Source organism: Haemaphysalis longicornis, unplaced genomic scaffold (genome assembly GCF_048455015.1).
Source record: "Haemaphysalis longicornis isolate Haplotype H1 unplaced genomic scaffold, Haemaphysalis longicornis Haplotype H1 scaffold_1, whole genome shotgun sequence".
In the NCBI taxonomy this organism is placed as follows: Eukaryota; Metazoa; Arthropoda; class Arachnida; order Ixodida; family Ixodidae; genus Haemaphysalis; species Haemaphysalis longicornis.
This window is the reverse complement of record NW_027526203.1, coordinates 386,634,707-386,640,813: the sequence shown is the minus strand read 5'-3', so window position 1 is coordinate 386,640,813 and position 6,107 is coordinate 386,634,707.

The following is a 6,107-nucleotide window of genomic DNA, read 5'->3' as shown; positions in this document are numbered from 1 at the left end:
GTCTTACACATTGGTGTGAGCTTCCTGTTCCTTCTTTTCGTGTTCCCCTGACTGCAAAATGTGCTAGTGCATGACATGGTATACCTAACCCCACAATAAATGCAATTTACCACCACCATCTGCAAAGCGTGCTGCCAAGCGGGACACTGCCTGAGGCAGGAGCACACACGAAGGTTAACGTGTGGGAAAGGGCAGGAGAGAGCAACGGGAAAGTGCTGTTTGACTATTTGCGGCCAATGCGACAGGCAACGTTATACAGGTGGCGTTGGTGATCATCAGCATCATTTTGGCTTTGAGACGTTTTCTTCCTCTTTCGGTTACCATGGCAGAGGCTTGGCCAGTTCATTTGTTAGCCCTACATACATGCGATTAGCAGGAATTCACTTGCTAAGCTACTCACCGAATTACTATTTGTGTAATTACCACGCACAAATTCCTCCTTTAATGCGGAGTACACGTCTCTAGCGGCTGTTTTAAAGTCAAAAGCCACAACACCTTTCGCTAGGTTCACCTTGTGCAGGGGTTGCAAACTACAGCTTGTTTTAGCTGACTAGAGAGAGAATTTTTTTCAGAGAGAAAGTGAGCCTAGCGAAAGGGGTTGTGGCTTTCAGGGTTTCAAACTACAGCTTGTGCATGCCAGGCATGCCGACACAAAAAAAACTTCGTTCAATTTTTCGGCAACAAATACTGGTGTTTTTGTACCGTAAAGGGCGTGCGAGTGTGGTTACAGCCAGACATTCACGTAACATGCTACAAGGAATGAGTTACTTCTACCTAGTTACTGTTTTCGGTAACGAGCAATGTATTTAGTAGTTACTTTTATTAAAAAGGGACAGGTAACGTATTTATTTCCTTTTAAGGGCAAGTAACGAGTAATGGTATCTCGTTACTTCTGCGGAGTAACGTGTACAACACCGCTTAAATGTCCTTGTTTTTATTCGAACCTGTGCACGCATATATAGGCACATTGCGCCGATGTTTTCCTCGAAAGCAGCGGCGCCGTTTTCTACATTCTGGCGGTTCGGCGCGTCCTTTCTATTGTGAGTGATGCCATGCTCATCATGGCCTCTTGTCATCTACACGCAAGTCTTCATTTCGGAGGCCCCCTGATAAGGGAATTTCAACCCGTCTCCCTGCATGTGAAGATGAGTGACCTCGTCCTCTCGCCTACGATAGGAAACTGATGATCTTGGACACTTGAGATCGCAGTTGTCTCTCAGTAGGCCCTTTTATCGTCCGGGTATGGAGGAAGGAAGCGGCCCGCAGTGTCTGGTGAACCGAGGGTAGAGCTGCAACTTGATACTGCTGCTGCCGCCGTTGGCGCCAGCAGTTCTTGCTGCCTCGTGCCTCTGGGTGACTCATCCATGTACACCTTGGTAGAGAGCTTCCGAGGGGGCGATTTACCAGAACGAGACTACTGTTTTGCAGTGAAAAATCTTTCCTTCCATGAATACGCCACTTAACCCTCGGCCCTCTGAAAATGGGATTCTTCTGCATTCTTCTGAAAATGGGAGAGCCGCAAGTGGACGTGCAGGAGCCCGAATGGGGAGCAGAAAAATGAAATACAGTGGAAACTCGTTACAACAGATCTGCTTACAACAGATATTTGGATACAACATACTGATTTGCAATGCTTGGTTGGTCTTCCTATCTGTGCCATCGATTAAACTTCCTTTACTGCAGATTCTGTTACAACATACATTTGGATATAACAGACCATTTGGAAAGGTTAACAAGTCCACCTTTGCATCTCTACAGCAGACTTTTCAAGTGCAGGCAACCATTCATTTGTTACGTATGTTTTCAGTTTTTGTGTTGCTACCTCAGGTGTGATCAAATGAAAGCAATTTGAAACAATTAAAAATAATTGTGAATTAGTAGAAGTGAAATTTGCATCCACTTGCAGTATGCATAGGTATGATGTCCTGGGAATCAAGTAATAGGATTTAGAATTTCAGTGCTATAGTGCAACAGATGAGATCATTATATGAAAGTCACCATCATTAAAACAAAAATATGTATGCCCTCATACATTATAGATGGCTAAATCTCCAAGCTTAGCAATAAGACCTTTACTTGAATTTAAGTTATATTCATGTGAAGACAATGGAAATGCAAGTGTAGGTTGAAGACGTGCAAGAGAGAAATAATAGTATGAGTGAATCAAAAGTTTGACGGGGTGCCATACAACAGGAGCCCAGCAAATGTAAGAGTCATGCATGTCATTTTGTGACGTGCTTCATAGGGTCACAAGAGGATGAAACTGCTGAAAAACCGAATTCATCCTGAAGGTTTGTTGGCCTAAAATACCAACCTGTTTAATTTGTAACTGAATCTCGAGAAATGACCAGCTTAGTTTTTTTTATTTGTTTTTAACAGTTGAAAAGTCCAAACTCTTGTTATAACAGACTTCATCCATGATTCCGTAAAAGTCTGTAGTAACAGTATTTGGATTGTTCATACTTATTTTATAGCAGACTGAAATCATGATCACTATCATGGTCTGTTGTAACGAGGTTGTACTGTAGACTTCATATTATGCGATAACCCTGGCGTCGTGCAGGATGTGCAAGTGCTCAGAAGGGTGATGTGTAGTGACAACCGTGTGGTAAGATCTCGAATTAGGCTAGATTTGAGGAGGGACTGTAAAAAGCTAATACAAAAGAAGCTGATAAATGAGCTAACAGTGAGATGGAAAGTTGAAGAATTCAAGATGACCCAGCAGAATCGATACTCAGCTCTAACCGAGGAAGCAGAGTTTACGACTCAAGAAGCCAGCGACAATCTTACACGCATTATAACAGAGTGTGCAGTAGAAGTCGGAGGCACGATAGCTAGAAAGGATACTGGTAAACTTTCCCAGGAGATGAAAGATTTAATTAGAAAACAGCAAAGCATGACAATCTCCACCCCAGCTGACAGAATAGAACTAGTGGAGCTTTCGAAGTTAATCAATAAGTGTAAGGCAGCTGTCATACGGAAATATAATATGGCGAGGATCAAGCATGGTGTAAAGAACGGAGGCAGCCTGAAAGCAGTGGAGAGGCGTCTATGCATGGTGAAAAGTTACATATGTATGCACTTAAAGACAAGCAAGGCAATGTCAACACAAATAGGGAAAATAGTTATACGTAGTAGCCGAGGAGTTCTATAGGGACCTGTACAGTAGCCGCGACATCCAGGATAATACCGAATGAGGAAGTAGTTCAGAAGACACTAGTAACGACTGAAGAATAAGGACGGCTTTGAAAGGAATGCATAGGGGCAAAGCACTTGGTGAGGATCAGATAACAGCAGACCTCTTGAAAGATGGTGGGCAAATTGTACTTGAAAAACTGGCAAACCTGTATACGCAATGCCTAATGATTGTGAGTCTAGCGGAATCTTGGAAGAACGCGAACATCTTCCTAATCCATAAGAAAGGTGACATGAACGACTTGAAAAATTACAGGCCGATTAGCTTACTGTCAGTTGTCTACAAGGTACTTACCAAGGTAATCGCCAACAGCATTTCTGCCACCTTAGGTTTCAGTCAACCTAATGAACAAGCAGGGTTTCGTGAAGGCTACATTCAACAATGAACCATACTGACACGATCAGTCAGGGGATAAATAAGTGGGAGACTACACTCAACCCCTATATAGTATAGCCTTCATAGATTATGAGAAAGCATTTGACTTGGTCAAAGCCTCAGCAGTCATTCAGGCATTGCGGAATCAGGGTGTAAATGAGCATTACGTTAGAATACTAGAGAATATCTACAATGGGTTTACAGCTACCATTGTCCTCCATAAGGAGAGCAGTAAAATACCTAAGAGGAAGGGCGTCAGACAAGAAGAGACAATCTCTCCAATGTTCTTTAGAGCATGTTTTCAAGAGGTATTCAGAACATTGGATTGGGAACATGTGGGCATAAGGGTTAATGGAGGATACCCCAGTAACCTCAGATTTGCTGATGACGTTGCCTTGCTAAGTAACTCTGGGGACGAATTGCAAAGCATGCTTACTGCACTGGACAAGCAGAGTAGAACCGTGGGCCTAATATGCAGAAAACTAGTAATGCTCAATAACCTCGGGAGCGCACTGCGGTTTGAGATAGGTGGAGAGGCAGTGTAAGTGGTAAGCGAATATATATCTACTTAGGCCAAGTTGTGATCTCGGATCCCAACCATGAGGCAGAGATAATTAGAAGGAAAAGAATGGGGTGGAGTGCATTTGGCAGGCATTCTCAAATACTGAATGGCAGCCTACCATTGTCCTTGAAGAAGAAAGTGAATGACAGCTGCATCTTACCGGTACTCACCTACAGGGCAGAAACTTGGAGGCTCAGTAAAAGGGTTCAACTTATATTGAGGATGACTCAGCGAGAAATGGAGCGGAAGATGATAGGTGTACCATTAAGGGACAGGAAGAGAGCAGAGTGGATCAAGGAACAAACGCCTGTTAAGGATATATTAGTAGAAATGAAGAAGAAATGGGTGTGAGCAGGGCATGTAATGCGAAGGCAAGATAACCGTTGGTCATTAAGGGTAACAGAGTGGATCCCTAGAGAAGGCAAGTGAGGCAGGGGGCGGCAGAAAGCGAGATGAGATCAAGAAATTTGCGGGGATAAATTGGTCGCAGTTAGCACAGGACTGGGGTAATTGGAGATCTATGGGAGAGGTCTTTGCTCTGCAGTGGGCGTAGATGAGTAGGATGATGATGATGGTGATGATGATGATAATCTTTCCTCCTACTTGCACATCTGGGTTGAAGGCTGGAAAATCTGGTTTGGTGGCTTGTTGAGTACATGGGAAGTCTGGCAGTACCACGTCGCCATCATCTTTTTTTATATAAGAGTTGCAATAACTTAAGCAGTAGCAGATCAGCGCTGATGGAGCAGATCAGCGCGTAGCAGACGACGCGTCTCTAGCAGACGACAAGACAAGCACCGGCAAAAATGGACCCAGTAGCTACTCTACGTGTAAACCGAACTTGCTGGACACGTGCTAATGTGTATGCTTTCATAAGTCGAAAGAAAATTTTACCCAGCCCTCTTCCTAGCGCGAGAAATGCAGCACGCGCGCAGCAAAAAAAGCACGTGCCGAATAGGCCACCGCCCCGGCGTACTCCCCCGGAGGGGAGAGGGCAGCGCTTCCCTCGCCCGGCAAACTTTAGCTTCGCCTCCCTATAACGGCTATAGTGCCTAGAATAATATATATATTCTAGGCATGGAGGAAAGAAAAATTCTAGGCACTATTGGCGTTGAGATGTTTGAGTGGCGCCCCCTGGCTCTGGCGTCGGCTTAGGGATTCACGCCGTTGCCGTCTGCTACACCCGCGCCGCGCCGCTGTCGTCCGCTTGTTAGTAGAGTTCCTCTATATAGCTCCCGCAGGGAGCTGCGGGAGCTGCGGGAGCTGCGGGAGAGTTCGCCCCGAGCGCGAACACAGTCGGCCCCTGGCGGCGGCGGGACGAACCGCTCCTAGTGTGGATGGCGCTCTCGCGTCGTCTGCTTTTTCACGTTGCGTGCGGCGCAAGACGCGTGCTGCACACGACAAAACAACCAATATGTGTGCTCGTTTGGCAGTAAGCAATGACATAGTTACCTCTGCTTGCGCATTTCCTCTAGAAACGCAATAATCGGCGGCCGTTGCAGGTTAATGCGCTGGTTTAATTCCACGAAACATCTTCGCCCTGGTCACCGCTTGAGTGTGAAACGTGTTATAAACATTGCTTCCGCACATTGCACTTTTCGTATTGTTGAGTGCAGTCGTTTGCCGTTTCGGGAACGCCGAAGGGTGCTTTTTGAAGGCGGCGTGGTGATTATTTAAAGGATAAAAGTTTAGTACGCGAAACGGGTAAGAAGCGACAAGACCTGTGCATACGCGTGCAAATTCCACACCCTTGTAAAATTGCGCTGTGTCCTTATAGAAAGAAGAAATAAACAAAAACATTTACACTGCACACGACCTGTGCGCTATCGCCCATACATTACCGGACACGTATTTTACACCCGCAAGCGCCTGTGTGATCGATGTCCTTCCCGTACCTTTTCTAAAATAAATACCATTTTTGGACAGTCGTTGTTTATACTGAGGAGGAGGAATAAACATTTATTCAACTGTATC